Here is an 18,528-nt window from a genome sequence, read left to right on the forward strand (position 1 = left end):
ACTCCCTCAATAGCCAGAATGTCTTTCCTCAAATTTGGAGACCAGAACTGTACACAGTACTCCAGGTGTGGTCTCACCAGGGCCCTGTACACCTGCAGAAGCACCTCTTTGCTTCTATACTCAATCCCTCTTGTTCTGAAGGCCAGCATGCTATTAGCCTTCTTCACGACCTGCTGTACCTGCATGCTTGCCTTCATTGACTGGTGGACAAGAACACCCAGATCTCTCTGAACAGCCCCTTTACCTAATTTGATACCATTGAGGTAGTAATCTGCCTTCCTGTTCTTGCCACCAAAGTGGATAACCAGACATTTATCCACATTAAACTGCATCTGCCATGCATCTGCCCACTCACCTAACTTGTCCAGGTCACCCTGTAATCCCCTAACATCCTCATCACATTTCACCCTACCACCTAGCTTTGTGTCATCAGCAAATTTGCTAATGTTATTGCTGATACCATCTTCTATATCATTTACATATATTGTAAAAAGCTGCGGTCCCAGCACGGATCCCTGCGGTACCCCACTGGTCACTGCCTGCCATTTCGAAATGGAGCCGTTAATCACTACCCTTTGTTTCCTATTAGCCAACCAATTCTCTATCCAATCTAGTACTTTGCCCCCAATCCCGTGCGCCCTAACTTTACTCACTAACCTCTTGTGTGGGACTTGATCAAAAGCTTTCTGAAAGTCCAGGTACACTACATCCACTGGATCTCCCTCGTCCATCTTCCGAGTTACATCCTCAAAAAATTCAAGAAGATTAGTCAAGCATGATTTCCCCTTCATAAATCCATGCTGACTCTGTCCTATCCTGTTACTATTATCCAGATGTGCCGTAATTTCATCCTTTATAATAGACTCCAGCATCTTTCCCACCACTGAGGTCAGACTAACTGGTCTATAATTTCCTGCTTTCTCCCGCCCACCCTTCTTAAAAAGTGGCACAACATTAGCCGCCCTCCAATCCTCAGGAACCGACCCCGATTCTATTGAACTCTGGAAAATAATCACCAGCGCATCCACGATTTCCCGAGCCACCTCCTTCAGTACCCTGGGATGCAGGCCATCAGGTCCCGGAGACTTATCAACCTTCAGACCTAACAGTCTCTCCAACACCAAATCCTGGCAAATAGAAATTCCCTTCAGTTCAGGTCCTTCAGCCACTGTTACCTCAGGGAGATTGCTTGCGTCTTCCCCAGTGAACACAGATCTGAAGTACCCATTTAATTCCTCTGCCATTTCTTTGTTCCCAGTAATATATTCCCCTGCTTCTGTCTTCAAGGGCCCAATTTTTGTCCTAACCATTTTTTTGCCTTGGACATACCTAAAAAAGCTTTTACTATCCTCCTTTATATTCTTGGCCAGTTTACCTTCGTACCTCATTTTTTCTCTGCGTATTTCCTTCTTACTAATCCTCTGTTGTTCTTTAAAAGCTTCCCAGTCCTCCGTTTTCCCGCTTATCTTCGCTAAGTTATACTTTTTCTCTTTTAACCTTATATGTTTCTTTACTTCCCTCGTCAGCCACAGCCGCCCATGTCTCCTCCTGGGATCTTTCTTCCTTTTAGGAATGAACTGATCCTGCATCTTCTGCATTATACACAGAAATATCCGCCATTGTTCCTCCACGGTCTTCCCTGTTAAGGTATTGAACCATTGAACTTTGGCCAGTTGCTCCCTCATAGCTCCATATTTCCCTTTATTCAACTGAAATATTGTCACTTCAGATTGTACCCACTCCCTCTCAAATTGCAGATTGAAGCTTATTGTATTATGGTCACTACTTCCCAATGGCTCCTTCACTTCGAGGTCACTGACCAATTCTGGTTCGTTACACAATACCAGATCCAGAATCGCCTTATCCCTGGTCGGCTCCAGCACCAGCTGCTCTAAAAATCCATCTCTGAGGCACTCCACAAAGTCTCTTTCTTGAGGCCCGATACCATCCTGATTCTCCCAGTCTACCTGCATGTTAAAATCCCCCATAACAACTGTAGTAACATCTTTGTGGAGGCATTAGAAAGTCTCCAGGAACCGCCAGCTGTCTTTCAGTCACTTTTATCGCAAATCCATTACTGAAAGAGAAATGAACACCTTTAAAAAATAGTTCAAGGACAATTCTCAACCAATAAATGAAAGAGAGCAGTGATGTGCAAACCACATTGTGTCAACATCAAAGAACTTCAAAGGAATGAAAGAAAGAGAAACAAAATGCAACCAATAAAATCCTGTGGTCCAGGCTGGTGCCATCAAACTCTTTTTCCTTGATTTATTTTTCTCTTCCACCTTCATATCTATGTTTAGTATATCCTTGTGTATCTGTTCGTGAAGGGGGAAATTTATGAACCTGTGGAGTTTAAGCTTCAGAGATATACATTAGCATATTTCCTAGTTGCCATTTGTTAAAAAAAATGTTTATAATGAAGTTATTTTCCAGTTATGTACAGAAACCTGGAGAGTGTTTACATTTAAGCAAAGTTTGTCATTTCTGTAAACTAGATTTTGGATAGTTTGACTAAATCTTTTCACATTTGTGATGACTCCAAGAATAGGGGGATGTGGGTTCCAATGTATTATCTCAGTGAGTTGTGACATCAATATTGCTGAAAAAAGATACATTTTGTCAAAGTTTTTCATCTGGCACTCACCAGGATAATTTGCAAAAAATACCAAAGTAAGGGGAATACTGAGTGAGAGAACAGCACTGATTGGTTGACTAGTGGACTCTGACTGATAGAACCATTGCTATGGAGAATGTACCAATTAATAATATGTGTTGTTCACATTACTCTGATTGGTCAAGAAATTGCCCTTAGATATAAATCAGAAAGTTGCTATGACCTGTTTAGTTGAGTTGAAACAGTGTATATTATCTTTCTGTCTGCAATGAACAGGTCCCTGTGCATGAATATATGGAGCTTCTAGTACATAGAATCTCTATAATGTGGAAGCAGACCATTCAGCCCTACAAGTCCACACTGACCCTATGAAGAGTATCCTAGCCAGATCCAACCCCTAACCTATCCGCGCAGCCCTGTATTTCCCATGGCCAATCCACCTAACCCGCTCATCTTTGGACTGTGGGAGGAAACTGGAGCACCCAGAGGAAACCCATGCAGACGGAGGAAGAAGTTGCAATCTCCACATAGTCACCCAAGGCTGGAACCAAACCAAGGTCCCTCATGGCTAGTTTTTTGCCTCTTTGTCCAATGTAGTGTTTGTTACAGTCCTTGCATAGTATTTTGTAAATGACATTAGTTTTGCTTGTTGTCTGTATAGGGTCTTTCAAGTTCATTAGCTGCTGTTTTAGTGTGTTGGTGGGTTTGTGGGCTACCATGATGCCAAGGGGTCTGAGTAGTATGGCAGTCATTTCCGAGGTGTCTTTGATGTAGGGGAGAGTGGCTAGGGTTTCTGGACGTGTTTTGTCTGCTTGTTTGGGTTTGTTGCTGGGAAATCGGCCAACTGTGTTCATTGGGTACCCATTCCTTTTGGCTGCACAGCATAGACGATTTTCCTCTGCTCAGCATAGTTCCTCTGTGTCGCAGTGTGTGTTGGCTCATTGAAATAATGTTCTGATGCAGCTTCGTTTGTGGATGTTGGGGTGATTGCTTCTGTAGTTCAATATTTGGTTCGTATGTGTTGTTTTCTTGTAGATACTGGTTTGAAGTTCCCTATTGGCTCTTTGCTCTACTGTGACAACTAGGAATGGCAACAAACTGCCATTCATTCAGTCACTCTGTCACAAGAAACGTCATGTTTCACCCTGAGCTCAGGAGACAAGAACTGAGTAATGTGTTCCAGAGCTTTCCACAACTGAAATATCCAAATGTAAACTCCGAACCTGTCAACACTGTTCAAATAAAACAGCCACAAAACAAAGGCATAAACCAGCTGATATTTTCCCTAAACTGAATTCATGCTGCCATGCCCAGCAATTATCTGAAGGCATAGGGTTTCCAAGTAATACCTTGTTGAAAAATGTTCCAAGGTGTAATTTCAATGAACTGTTAAATAAGATATCCAGCATCTTCACAATTCTTCAAATTCATGTCCTCAAATATTATTATATATGAAGAGTCTTCATAGTCAGTTAAGGAAATAAAGATAAATGTCACGTCTACTGCAGGACATCACCTCTTGAAAATGATGGACAGGAGATGTTCTGGTGTTGCCTTGGCTCAATGAGCAGAACTGATTCCTTCAAATTTCATTGAGCGATCTGAGCACATAGGCCACGCTGTCACTTCAGCTCAACATTGCTGCATTGATACTGGAGGTTCAACTCGGGTCCCATGAACCTCTCAGGTAGCACAATCCAAATAAAAACACCGTGTTTTCCATTTTCATCCCATTTACAGTGGTGGAGTGGCTGACACTGTCAGTAACCCCTGAAATTGGTTGAAAGGAGACGGAAGCATTAAACTGTGAGCAGTGGTTTGTACGATAGCTATCGGCAACTCTGGACTGACAGCAACACTCACGGAGGGGAAATTCATAGAGAAGGGAACACTGGTTGGCACAGACTTGCAGTTAAATATTAACTAATTAATGCAGTACTCTTTAACGCAAACTGAAATGTGGTTCTGCACACCTACTACTGCTAAAACTGAATTTCCTCAACAGAATGCAATATTAATTGATCACTGAGTGCAAAAGCAATGAGACTTTATTCACAGGGCAGTATGACCTGGAAATACTTTTCAACATTAGCTACTTTCTAGTGAATCTCAACTACAAAGAATATGGCTCAGCCCTATCATCCAAGTAATAAGGCTGGCAGCTATGCATGGGCAACACAGAGCCTCTGCAAGATTGTTCATTGGTACCTGGCAACAATCTGGTGAAACTGGCAACAATGTGGTGGAACTGACTTAATTGCCCTAATGTGATGATTCTGTACATAAAGTGCACAGTAGCGTCTCTAAAGCCAGTGATTGGGGAATAATGGACTCTGCCACATTTGGCTGTCTTTCCATGATCTATCACAGGGTTTCATGGTTATGCTGATTGTAACTTCGAAGTCAGAGAGTTTTTTTCAAAAAGCTATGTGCTGAAACTGTAAAGTGCTTAACTCAGGAGACTCAGCGTATGGTGAATATTCAAATCCTAAGGCACATCCAGTCATGAGAAGTTGTGTAGACAAGGCATCAGATGGATCTTTATTGTTGAGCTGTGAGTAAAAACAGCCTATAAATGAGGCAGCTGAAAGGGGACTTCTCACAAATTGACAGGACCATAACTAGTTTAGAAAAGGTTAAGACTAGTGCACTACTTCAAGATAGACTGTGACGGGAGGACAAGGAGATATACATTCAAACCGCAATAACAATTTAGGATTAATCCTAAGAAAGTCTTCACACAAACTTGATTAAATGCTTGAAATGAGCTTCAGGGGTGATTCATAGTTAAAAAGGAAACCTACAATCATTTTAAAAAGACTGCTATTCGATGCTGTGATGGGGACCAGTGGATGATTTTAAGAAGATGAACAAAGGTAGGCCTGCAATCACATTGTTTAAAACTGCCCTTGTTGTAGAATGTAAAATTGTCATTGCAGTCAGCATAACAATCTCTATTTCTTTGGATCTAAACATATTGCACAGCAATATTTTAAAGACTGACGTTTCTTAACACGGCTGTTTTGTTGTTTCTAAAATGTTGAAGCATTATAATGAGTGTCTTGGTGAGATGCCAGGATTTAGGCTAGGTTCGAGTCACAGACCTGCTAAAGTAAAATGATGAATATGCCTGTCACCGAGTAGCTGTGATCATACCCGTGCTTGTAAAGGATAAACAATAAGTTACATATGACAGGTTATAACTTCTGAAAGTAGCACTGAGTGACCTGACATTGACCTCCCATACAGACAGGTACAGTTGAGAAACTAATTGATTGTGCATTCTGCAGGTAAATCTGCAACAGTCCATTTTGGGGAGCATGAATGGGATGTTTCTATAGGGAACAAGGTATATATGGGGAACCAAGTATAGATAAGAAACCAGATATAGATGAGGAGTCAGAGTTTTCGATTTTAAATTCACTCATGGCTCGAGGAGGCACTGGCTGGCCAGCATTTATTGCCTGTCTGTTGTTGCCCTTGAGAAGGTAGTGGTGGTGCCTTCTTGAGCCACTGCAGTCCATGGGCAACAGGTTGACTCACAATGTTGTTAGGGAGGGAATTCCAGGATTTTCATCCAGAGCCAGTGATAGTGGTATCCAGTCTATGCTTCTAGGGCAAGTGATTCCTGTGTGTCAGTGAGGATGTTGCATTTGATTAAAGAGGTTTTCAGAGTGTCCTTATAGGGTTTCCTCTGTCCTCCTCATTATGGCTGACCCCGTTACAGAGCTCTGAGAGAGTACTTGTTTAGGGAGGATTGTATCAGGTATGTGGACAATGTGGATCACCCCATTAAGCAGGCAGTGTGTGACCAGTGCCTCAATACTGCAGATATTGGCCTGGGAGAGGATGCTCCCACTTCTTATGCCAATGGCTTTGCAGAGTTTTACAAAGGCAGTGCTGGTGATAACTCTCCATGGATTTGAGGTGTCTGCTGTAGGTGGTCCATGTTTCTGATGCACACAGGAGGGTGCAGACCACAGCTGGCTCTGTAGATACTGAACTTGACGCCGTGTTTGAGGTCTCAAACTTTAAACAGGTATCTGAATGCTGTACTAGTACACTGGAGTCATGTACTGAGCTGAAGTGCCTGAGATATGGGGAATGATCCACCTTGTCCAGGAGCTTGCTGTGGATGTTGATGGTCAGGGGGCAGTGTTGTGTGACAGGATAGCACTGGTAGAGAACCTTTGTTTTATGGATGTTTAATCTGAGGCCCATTCCATCATATGCCTTAATAAAAGCATTGGCTCTCCTGATGAAGGGCTCATGGTCAAATCATCGACTCTCCTGCTCCTCAGACGCTGCCTGATCGGATGAGCTTTTCCAGCACCACACTTTCTGACTCTGATCGCCAGCATCTGCAGTCTTCACTTTCCCCTCAATAAAAGCATTGGCAGCGCATTGTATTCAGCCTTTAAGTGGACATCTGTGTACTGCAGGTCCCTTTCAGAAGTTGGGGTGGTTCTGGTTCTGGCCTGGAGCTGTCGAAGGTTGAACAGTTTCCCACTGATCCTGTAGGTTAGCTCTGCTCCGGGGAACTTCATGGAGAGGGGGTTAGAGTATTGCAGTCAGGAAGATGGGGGTAGAGTGTTGGTGTAAAGACAGAGCCCTGGTTGTGCCCAGTTTACACTTTTGTTGGGGTCTGTGCTGAATCTGCTGGTGAGGATCAGGGCTTGCATGAATGGTGATGAATTTTCTGTGGGCAGTCGATATTGAGGGGAATATTCCTCAATCTCTCACAGTTGACAATGTCGAACACCTTTGTGAGATTAAAGACAAACTGTGTACAGAGATTGGTGCACTCTTCTTGCATTTGTCATGCACTGAAAATCATGTCCATCTCCCATGCCATTGCCAGGGGCTGGCGACTGCTGGATCAATCTCCGGTAAATCTGCTCTATCATTTCCACTAACCAATTAATCTTACCCTGCTACTGAGAGGTGGCTCATCAACTTGATGTTCCAGGATATACTGCTGACTGTGATCAGATCTAGCTTTAAGAGGGATTTGTTCTGTCCTGTGTTTCTTGAAGAGATGGTTGTAAATCTGGTGCTGAGGTGTCTGCTCCATGGACAGCAGAGAAAATAGTTTTAGCTTTTTTGTTAAAATCAGAGAAAAGGAGCATGAGTGGGTGGAGTCAGGCTCACACAAACCCAGGGTTTTGGAGTTGAAGCTACCAGATATAGCTCGCTCTCTGCTGCTGCTGCTGCTGCTAAAAGCTTGAGTTGTCTCTCTTTGCCGCTAGATGCATTCTGTCGGTGTTCCTTCCCCTGGACTGGTGAGGGAAATCTGTTTTGCTGAATTTGCCTTTGCCAAAGATGTGTTTTTGAGATACTGTTATATTGATGAGTAGTAGTTAAAATATACATTATTTTATTAAGTATTTCCATAGAGTTAAAGTTATGCCAATTCTTTTTTTGTTTGTATTTTAACTGTGGTGTAAGAACTATCTTAAAATCTAGTAGTTTGACCAATTGAATCGCATCTGGAGAGCAATGCCTTACACTTAAGATAGAAGATAGGGTCTAGGCTATCAGCTTGTTATGTTTTGAGGGGGTTTGGTCTGGTCCGTATCACTTACAACCTGGGAAGAATCCAAGGCTCAACCATCTGCAGCTTCTTCACCAAAGACATTCCCTCCATCGTGAGGTCTAAAGTGGGCTATAGGGTTTGGAGGGGTACTCGAAGGCATTTGCTGTCCTTGTCCATCTACATCCAGGTCAAAGAGGTCAGCCAGACTTCTATGACCTGGGAGGACTGTTTCAGTGTCTGAGGAGTCATAAATGGTTCAGAACCTTGTACAATTATATATGTCTGATAATCATATAGTCTGGTTGATTCCCATCTGATCCACCATGTTAAGCATCTGTCCTTTCACCATCACTGCACATCAGCAGCAGTGTGCAGTGTTTGCAAGATGCACTGCATCAACTCACTCAGATTCCTTCGTCAATATCTTCAAAATCTGCAACTCTACCATGTAGATAGACAAGGGCAGCAAATGCCTTTGAGAACCCCTCCAAACCGTATAACCTCCTGATTTGGAACTGCATCACCATTCCTTTACTGTCTCTGGGTCAAACTCCTGGAAATCCCTGCCTGTAGTTCAAGAATGTATCTCACTCTATTTTTTCAAAGGCAGATGGGGATGGGCAAGAAATGTTAGCCAAACTAGTGGTGTCATGTCCCAGGAAAGAATTAAAAAAGGAGATTGACTCAACCACTTCCATCATAAGTACAGGCTCTTGTGAGGCATGAAATTGTAAACTTCATGTATCGAGATGATGATGAATAATTACTTCATGGAAGGAGACCATTGCATATGTGTGTGTTTTCCGGTTCGCATGGGTGGCTGGTTTGTCATGCTGAGTGATGCTGGTTCAATTTCTGTATTGGCTGAAGTTACTTCTTCTCAAGCTCTCCTCTTGTGTGAGGTATGGTGACCCTCAGGTCAAATCAGAACCAGTCATCTCTCTCTAATCACAAAGCAGCCCTGATGTTTAGTGTGACTATGGCAGCTATACTTTTTATCTTTACCTTTACCTCTCTCCAAGAAAGCTTGCCAAATCCCCCAGTCTAATCTTTTCCTTCAAATCTTTTCTCTTCAGACACAGTGGGTGGCACAGTGGCAGAGTGGTTAGCACTGCTGCCTCACAGCACCAGAAACCCGGGTTCAATTTCCGCCTCAGGTGACTGACTGTGTGGAGTTTGCACATTCTCCCAGTGTCTGCATGGGTTTCCTCCGGGTGCTCCGATTTCCTCCCACAGTCCAAAAATGTGCAGGTTAGGTGAATTGGCCATGCTAAATTGCCCATAGTGTTAGGTGCAGGGGTAAATGTAGGGGAATGGATGTGGGTGGGTGCGCTTCAGTGGGTCGGTGTGGACTTGTTGGGCCGAAAGGCCTGTTTCCATGCTGTAAGTAATCTAATCTAAACAATAGCCTGATTGTGTTTTGAAAGCCATGTCTATATCTGCTTTCACCACATTCTCAGGGAGCACATTCCGAATTCTAACCACTGGCTGTGGTTCCAATCGTCCTCTTCTGTAGAACACTTTGAAATGTGTGCCCTCCAGTTTTCTATCCTTCTGCCAATGGGAATAACTTCTCTCTGTTTTGTTCAGATCACTCATGATTATGAAAATTTACCAAATTTATTCTTAATCATCTTTCCTTCAAAGACAAACTGTCAAAAATGTTGTCAGCTATCTGGACATTTAACCCAAAAATAATCTCACCAGCAATAATATTCTATACACTTATTCCTGCTATAATTAATATTCACCATTAGTTAATGTTGACAGAGTAATCTCTTGCCGATGAAACTTCACCTATTAATTTTGTTAAGTAACTGTCCATCTGATTCACTATACAAACTGTTGCTTTCATTTTCATTCAGGATTTCTGTACCCAACTATAATTTTAAATTGTGCTTTTGTAAACAATGCCATCTGTCTGAATGATTATAATTTAAGAGTTAACTCATTAACCCAGTAATTCAAATCCTTATCAAAGATTGAACTAAGATTAACTTAAATTTAATCAAAATTTAAGATCAGTGTGCCAAGCAGATATGCATAGTCTCAATCCAGTTCTGAATGATCACATGATCTGAATTATCTTTGTTATTTCAAAGAGAATGAAGTATAATAACATGGAGCTCTATCAATCTACTCAAGGCACAAGTTAGACCATACCTGGAAGAGTTGGATCCCTTTATCAAATGAAAGGGGTGGAGGCAGTTCACAGAGGGTTCACTACATTGATTCTGGGCATGGAAGAATTTTCTTATGAGGAGAGGATCAATGGGTTGGGCTTGTACTTGGAGTTTTAGAAGAATGAGAGGAAACTCACTGAAACATTTAAGATTCTTAGGAGCTTGTATGGATAGATGCAGAGAGGTTGTTTCCCTCTTTTGGAGAGTCTAGAACCTGTGATGCTGCTGCTCCTTTAACAGGATTATGCTGTCCTTGGCATTTTTCAGAGATATGGTAAAAGACTCTGAAAAGTCTAAATTGAATGGGTTTTAGGGCCAATTTGAGTAGAGCTAACAGGTACTGCCTTAGGAAAAAGGCTTTCAAGTTTAAAAAAAACACTTGTACAATGAAAGGGGAGTGGCCAGTTCTCCCAGCTCAGCTTTTATCTGGTTTGGTTTAGCTTTTAGCAGTCTGGCTATTCACTGAAAGCAGGCAGTCAGTTTAAGGCTGCTGGTCCAAGAAACAGTTACATGGAAGGAGCAGGTCCATGCTGATCCCCTCTCTCTGACCTCTCTCTTCTGTAGGACCCTATGTTTAATGTTACCTTTTGTGCCAAGGGGTGCTTATGGGGATTGTTGCAAGTATTGGGAACAGCATCATCAATTTGGGATAGTCTGTTGGGTTTTTGGATAGGTTAAGTTATTCAGTATTTTGTTCTTTTTTTGTGTGTTTCATTCGGTAAGCTTGTAAATAAAGTCTGTTTTGTTTAAAACTAAGTAGTTTGACCAGCTGCATCCCTCCTAGAATAGCTGTGCTCCAATTGCTTAAAACAAGAGGCAAGTTAGGGTCCAGACTACTTTCCTGAAATGTTTTGAGGGGGTCTGGCGTGGTCCATTAACACACCAGAGGGCATAACCTCACTCTGTGTGTGTGTGTGTGTGTGTGTGTGTGTGTGTGTGTGTTTTGTGGGGGGTGGCGGTGCCACACATTTAAGACAGAGGTAAGGACTTTATTTCCTTTCAAAAGCTACTGAATCCATGCATTCTCTACCCCACAGGCTGATGAGGCTGGATTATTAAGTACATTCAAGGCTGAGAAAGAAAACTTTCTTATCAGTAAGAGAATTACTGGCTATAGGGAAAAGGCAAAAAGTGGAGTTGAGGATTATCAGATCACATACTCACACTGAATTGCGGAGCTGATTTGATTGGCTGAATATCCTACAACTGCTAATTTATTTAAATGATTTGGATGAGAACATAGAGTCATAGAGATGTACAGCATGGAAACAGACCCTTCAGCCCAACTCATCCATGCCGACCAGATATCCCAACCCAATCTAGTCCCACCTGCAAGCACCCGGCCCATATCCCTCCAAACCCTTCCTATTCATATACCCATCCAAATGCCTCTTAAATGTTGCAATTGTACCAGCCTCCAACACTTCCTCTGGCAGCTCATTCCATACACGTATCACCCTCTGCGTGAAAATGTTGCCCCTTAGGTCTCTTTTATATCTTTTCCCTCTCGCCCTAAACCTATGCCCTCTAGTTCTGGACTCCCAGACCCTAGGGAAAAGACTTTGTCTATTTACCCTATCCATGCCCCTCATAATTTTGTAACCTCTATAAGGTCATCCCTCAGCCTCCGACACTCCAGGGAAAACAGCCCCAGCCTGTTCAGCCTCTCCCTATAGCTCAAATCCTCCAACCCTGTAAATCTTTTCAACATCCTTGTAAATCTTTTCTGAACCTTTTCCAGTTTCACAACATCTTTCCGATAGGAAGACCAGATTTGCCGTAATATTCCAACAGTGGCCTAACCAATGTCCTGTACAGCCGCAACATGACCTCCCAACTCCTGTACTCAATACTCTGACCAATAAAGGAAAGCATACCAAACACCTTCTTCACTATCCTATCTACCTGCAACTCCACTTTCAAGGAGCTATGACCCTGCACTCCAAGGTCTCTTTGTTCAGCAACACTCCCGAGGACCTTACCATTAAGTGTATAAGTCCTGCTAAGATTTGCTTTCCCAAAATGGAGCACCTCAGATTTATCTGAATTAAACTCCATCTGCCATTTCTCAGCCCATTGGCCCATCTGGTCAAGATCCGATTGTAATCTGAGGTAACCCTCTTCGTTGTCCACTACACCTCCAATTTTGGTGTCATCTGCAAACTTACTAACTGTACCTCTTATGCTCGCATCCAAATCATTTATGTAAATGACAAGAAGTAGAGGACCCAGCACCAATCCTTGTGGCACTCCACTGATCACAGGCCTCCAGTCTGAAAAACAACTCACTACCTTTGAGCCAGTTCTGTATCCAAATGCTAGTTCTCCCTGTATTCCATGACGTCTAACCTTGCTAATCAGTCTCCCATGGGGAACCTTGTCGAACGCCTTACTGAAGTCCATATAGATCACATCTACTGCTCTGCACTCATCAATCCTCTTTGTTACTTCTTCAAAAAACTCTATCAAGTTTGTGAGACATGATTTCCCACGCACAAAGCCATGTTGACTATCCCTAATCAGTCCTTGCCTTTCCAAATACATGTACATCCTGTCCCTCAGGATTCCCTCCAACAACTTGCCCACCACTGAGGTCAGGCTCACCGGTCTATAGTTCCCTGGCTTGTCTTTACCGCCCTTCTTATACAGTGGCACCACGATTGCCAACCTCCAGTCTTCTGGCACCTCACCTGTGACTATCGATGATACAAATATCTCAGCAAGAGGCCCAGCAATCACTTCTCCAGCTTCCCACAGAGCTCTTGGGTACACCTGATCAGGTCCTGGGGATTTATCCACCTTTAACCGTTTCAAGACATCCAGCACTTCCTCCTCTGTAATCTGGACATTTTGCAAGATGTCACCATCTATTTCCCTACAGTCTATATCTTCCATATTCTTTTCCACAGTAAATACTGATGCAAAATATTCATTTCATATCTCCCCCATTTTCTGTGGCTCCACACAAAGGCCGCCTTGCTGATTTTTGAGGGGCCCTATTGTCTCCCTAGTTACCCTTTTGTCCTTAATATATTTGTAAAAACTATTTGGATTCTCCTTAATTCAATCCAAAGCTATCACATGTCCCCTTTTTGCACTCCTGATTTCCCTCTTAAGTATACTTCTACTTCCTTTATACTCTTCTAAGGGTTCACTCAATCTATCATGTCTATATGCTTCCTTCTTTTTCTTAACCAAACCCTCAATTTCTTTAGTCATCCAGCATTCCCTATATCTACCAGCCTTCCCTTTCACCCTGACAGGAATATACTTTCTCTGGATTCTTGTTATCTCATTTCTGAAGGCTTCCCATTTTCCAGCCATCCTTTACCTGCGAACATCTGCCTCCAATCAGCTTTCGAACATTCTTGCCTAATACCGTCAAAATTGGCCTTTCTCCAATTTAGAACTTCAACCTTTAGATCTGGTCTATCCTTTTCCATCCCTATTTTAAAACAAATAGAATTATGGTCGCTGGCCCCAAAGTGCTCCCCCACTGACACCTCAGTCACCTGCCCTGCCTTATTTCCCAACAGTAGGTCAAATTTTGCCCCTTCTCTAGTAGGTACATCCACATACTGAATCAGAAAATTGTCTTGTACACACTTAAGAAATTCCTCTCCATCTAAACCTTTAACACTATGGCAGTCCCAGTGGATGTTTGGAAAGTTAACATCCCCGACCATAACAACTCTACTATTCTTACAGATAGCTGAGATCTCCTTACAAGTTTGTTTTTCAATTTCCCTCTGACTATTAGGATGAATAAATTTGCAGATGACACCGAAATTGGTGATGTAATGCACAGTGAAGAAGGTTATCTTAGGGTACAAGAGGACTTGATCAGATAGGGTAATGGGCCAATGAGTGGTAGTTGGAGTTTAATTTGGATAAGTGTGAAGTGTTGCATTTTGTGAGGACAAATCAGGGCAGGACCTATATAGTTAATGGTAGGACCCTGGGGAATGTTGCTGAATAAAGAAACTTAGGGGTGCAGGTGCATAGTTCCTTGAAGGTGGAGTTGCAGGTAGACAGGGTGGTGAAAGAGGCATATAACTCTATGACTGTATGCTCCTATGTCTTATAGTCTCGTGAGTTGACAGTATTCAGCCAGAAGGATGCCTGGTGTAAGAAATATAAGAGGTATAGTGTCGTGGAGATGTAAAGCACAGAAACAGACCCTTCAATTCAACTCGGCCATGCCAAACAGATGTCCTAACGTAATCTAGTCCCATTTGCCAGCACCTGGCCCATATCCCTCCAAACCCTTCTCATTCATATACCCATCCGGATGCCTTTTAAACGTTGTAATTGTACCAGCCTCCATCACTTCCTCTGGCAGCTCATTCCATACCTGCACCACCCTCTGCATGAAAAAGTTGCCCCTTAGGTCTCTTTTAACTCTTTCCCCTCTCACTCTAAAACTATGCCTTCTAGTTCTGGACTCCCCCAACCCAGGGAAAAGACCTTGTCTATTTATCCTGTCCATGCCCTTCAACATTTTATAAACCTCTGTAAGATCACCCCTCAGCCTCCGATTCTCCAAGGAAAACAGCCCCATCCTATTGAGCCTCCAACCCAGGCAACATTGTCGTAAATCTTTTCAAGTTTCACAACATTCTTCCTCAAGGAAGTAGACCAGAATTGCACACAATATTCCAAAAATGGTATTTTATTAATAATTTCAAGGGAGGACATTCTCCTTCGTTTTCCAGTCTAGTGTTTTCTAAAGGTGTTTGACTACAGTTGTACAAGCAATAGACATCCTCCATACATTGCCTTTTTTAAAGTTGTAAATGAGCCTAGATAATAGGTACCATGAGGCTACGTCACTGCCAAAGAATACATCACAGTGGAGACGTCACATCAGATCGACCAATTTTACATTGACAAAAGCATCAGACTGTCATTGGTGCAGTGATTTAAACTCAACTATCTAAGATCTAGAACAAAATAATTATTCTAATGGTTCATTGTAGTTGACATTGATTTGGCATTGGAATGTTTGTGATCAACGGGGTAAAAACAATAACTGCAGATGCTGGAAACCAAATACTGGATTAGTGGTGCTGGAAGAGCACAGCAGTTCAGGCAGCATCCAACGAGCAGCGAAACGTCGATTTCGCTGCTGGTTGGATGCTGCCTGAACTGCTGTGCTCTTCCAGCACCACTAATCCAGCCATGTTTGTGATCAAGTCTTCTAGAGAAGCCGTGCTAGTTGTTTAAATTATTACTGCAGTATTGGCTGCATTGAAACTAGTTAAATAGACCACAATGACCTTTACACACTCATGTTTTTTCAAACATCTGTGCAGATGCTAGTGTTGAATTTCAGAATATTGTAGATATTTTGGTGATATCAGTTAAGGTTTTTGGGGGGAGTGGGTAGAAAACATGACCACCGATGAAGATTGCATCTGTATTTTGATTCAAGGGAAGTTTGAGGTCAGCCATCACAGAAGTTAATTTTGCACTTGGGAAAGCAAGACTTTATTTCCATCTCCAACCTTATTTATATGACAATGCAGCTGATAGGAGCTATGTGCTCGGCGAGCAAAGTTTCAACTAAAACTGTTCGGTTATACAAATGGGGTGCAAAATGTTTCTTCTCATAAATTTCTTGTGACTGGAGTGTTTTGAAATGGGGTCAGGCTTTTAAGGTTCTCCCATCTCCTCAGTAACCAGCGCCCCCTGCAACTTGGCGGCGTTACATTTCGAGGGACATCTGCCTCCCTGGTTCCTCACCAAAGTGCCCATTGACAGAGCGAAATGGTGCAAAGCAAGGGGCAATTTACCTCACAGAAGACAACAAAGCTGAGATAAATCCTGTCCCTTCAGGAACCATTTCAGAGTCCACCCCTAAACATTGAGAGGTGTTGGATATGTTCTGTGCAGTTTCCCAGCATACAGACTGGGGGATTAACCCGAGAAACCTTTTGTTCTAAAGTATTTTGTTTCATCGTTGCTGCTACATTTAACGAGGGAGTGACCACTCAGGATTTTAAAAATTAAAAAAAATCTCCTAGAGTAGCTGGCCAGCCTTTACTGGATGCTTGAGCAAATGAGCACAGAGTGTGGATCCCGAGATGGATCCAGGATATATAGTACTGTCTTTGTTCACACTCCAGGAGGTTTACCCAGCTCTGAGTGAAAGGGGACTCGTAAGTGTGTCCGCCACGGTCACCGCCTCCTCCTGTAACATTTCCCCCTCCGTGCTCTCAACCAAGAACATTGCTCGCTCCACATTTACACTCCGAATGTTATAAATACTAATTGGCTCCGCTAAAGTTTCACCCAGTTTATCCTCACCTCCCTTCTCTTGGATATTTCACTTGCAGATCAAACCAATCACAGACCTCTCCGCCGTTTGCTTTCTCCCCTCTCGTCAACGCTGTCTCCTCTCTCATCCCCCGTCTTTATTTTTTTTAACTATATATATATAAAACAGGAAGGAGGCCCTCGGGTCAAAGTGACAGCTGAACTGAGCCGAGAGGCTAGGAACAGTCACTGTGCTCCAACACACTCAGTTACACTGCCGTTGCGGCAGTACCCAATCTGCACTGTTCTTACCCAGTTGCAAAGCTGGCTTCCTTCGGTTTTCAACAGCCTCACGCTTTTTTTTGACGCCGAAGAGCGAAAATATAAACTAATGATTCCAGCCAAGGCGTGCGGCTAAGTCCATAGTGCTCACTTCTTCCTCCATTCCTCCACCACCACTCCCCCCCCCCCCCCCCCAGCTCAAATCCCTACTCCCTTTCTGTTCCCCACTCCCCTCCTCTCCCCCACTGCTCACCCTCAGTGCTCACCCGTTGTCCTTTTGCCCCCATTCCTTTTTCTCCGGAACCCTTCTCTCCCCCACCCCGACCCTCCTCTTCCCTATTAGATAAGGAGGGAGTTAGACAGAGGAGAGACAGTGGATGTGATCTATTTGGATTTCCAGAAGGCCTTTGAGAAGGTTCCATACAGGACGATACTTAATAAGTACTTGTTCGGGACATGTACTGACATGGCAAGAAGATTGGCTGATGCAGAATCTAGATTAGAGTACTGATGAAGGGCTTTTGCCCAAAACATCGATTTTCCTGCTCCTCAGATGCTGCCTGACCAGCTGTGCTTTTCCAGCACCACTCTAATCTAGACTCTGATTTCCAGCATCTGCAGTTTTCACTTTTTTGCCTGTCTGATTGGCAGAATCCCAGTGTGGAACCAGGCCATTTCACATGAGTCCACACCAACCCTCTGAAGAACATCCCTCCCAGTCCACTCCCCTACCCATGTAACCCTGCATTTTATGGGCAATTTAGCATGGCCAATCCACCATGTCTTTGGACTGCATGTCTTTGGACTGTGGGTGGAAACTGGAGCACCCAGAGGAAACTCATGCTGACACGGGGAGAATGTGGAAACTCCACACAGACAGTCAACCGAGGCTGGAGAGTGTGGAGATAAAGGCTTTTTTTTTCAGGATGGCAGCCAGAGACAAATGGGGTTCCTCAACGATCAGTGTTGGGACAATTATTCATGCTATACTTTAATGATCAGAATGACAAAATATGGGCATTGTTGCTAAGTTTGCAGATGACACAAAGATGGAGGGACACGAAGTGTTAAGGAAGCAGGAAAGCTGTAGAGAACTTGGACAGGTAAGGATAGTAGGCAAAGTGGCAGATGGAACACTGTGTGGGAAGTGTGAGGTTATACATTCTGGGAGGAAGAATAGAGACAGACTATTTTCTAAATGAGGAAAGGCTACAGAAATCTGAAGCACAAAGGGTCTTGGGAGTCATAGTTCAGTTCAGGATTCTCTTAAGGTTAGGCTACAGTTCAGTTGGCAGTTAAGAAGGCAAGTGTAATGTTAGCATTCATTTCAAAAGAGCTAAAGTACAACAGATGTACTGCTGAGATTCTGTATCAGGCTCTTTTAGAATACTTTTAGAATACTGTGAGCAATGTTTGGTCCCATATCTCAGGAAGAATGTGCTGGCATTAGACTGAGCCCAGAATGATCCCAGGACTAAGGGTTTGTCATATGAGGAGTGGTTGAGGACTCTGGCTTGGAGTTTAGAAGGATAAATCATATAATCCCTACAGTGTGGAAACAGGCCACTTGGCCCAACAAGTCCACACTGATCCTCCAAAGAGTATCCCACCCAGACTCAGTCCCCTACCCTATTAATCTACATTTCCCC

At 43.1% G+C, this 18,528-nt stretch overlaps 1 long non-coding RNA gene across 2 annotated transcripts in view; it reads right to left on the bottom strand.

The window, feature by feature from the left end:
- The window catches only part of LOC140454602 (uncharacterized), a 44,088-nt gene extending 27,066 nt beyond the window's left edge, over positions 1-17,022 (bottom strand). The window contains exon 1 of one of the 2 annotated variants that reach the window (XR_011952720.1): positions 16,910-17,022. This is a non-coding gene — a long non-coding RNA (uncharacterized lncRNA). Of the gene's footprint in view, positions 1-16,648; positions 16,860-16,909 lie in introns of those variants that run through there. The other variant, XR_011952719.1, reaches the window with a different exon arrangement.
- Positions 17,023-18,528: the final 1,506 nt, after the last annotated feature.

Source organism: Chiloscyllium punctatum, chromosome 3 (genome assembly GCF_047496795.1).
Source record: "Chiloscyllium punctatum isolate Juve2018m chromosome 3, sChiPun1.3, whole genome shotgun sequence".
Lineage (NCBI taxonomy): Eukaryota > Metazoa > Chordata > Chondrichthyes > Orectolobiformes > Hemiscylliidae > Chiloscyllium > Chiloscyllium punctatum.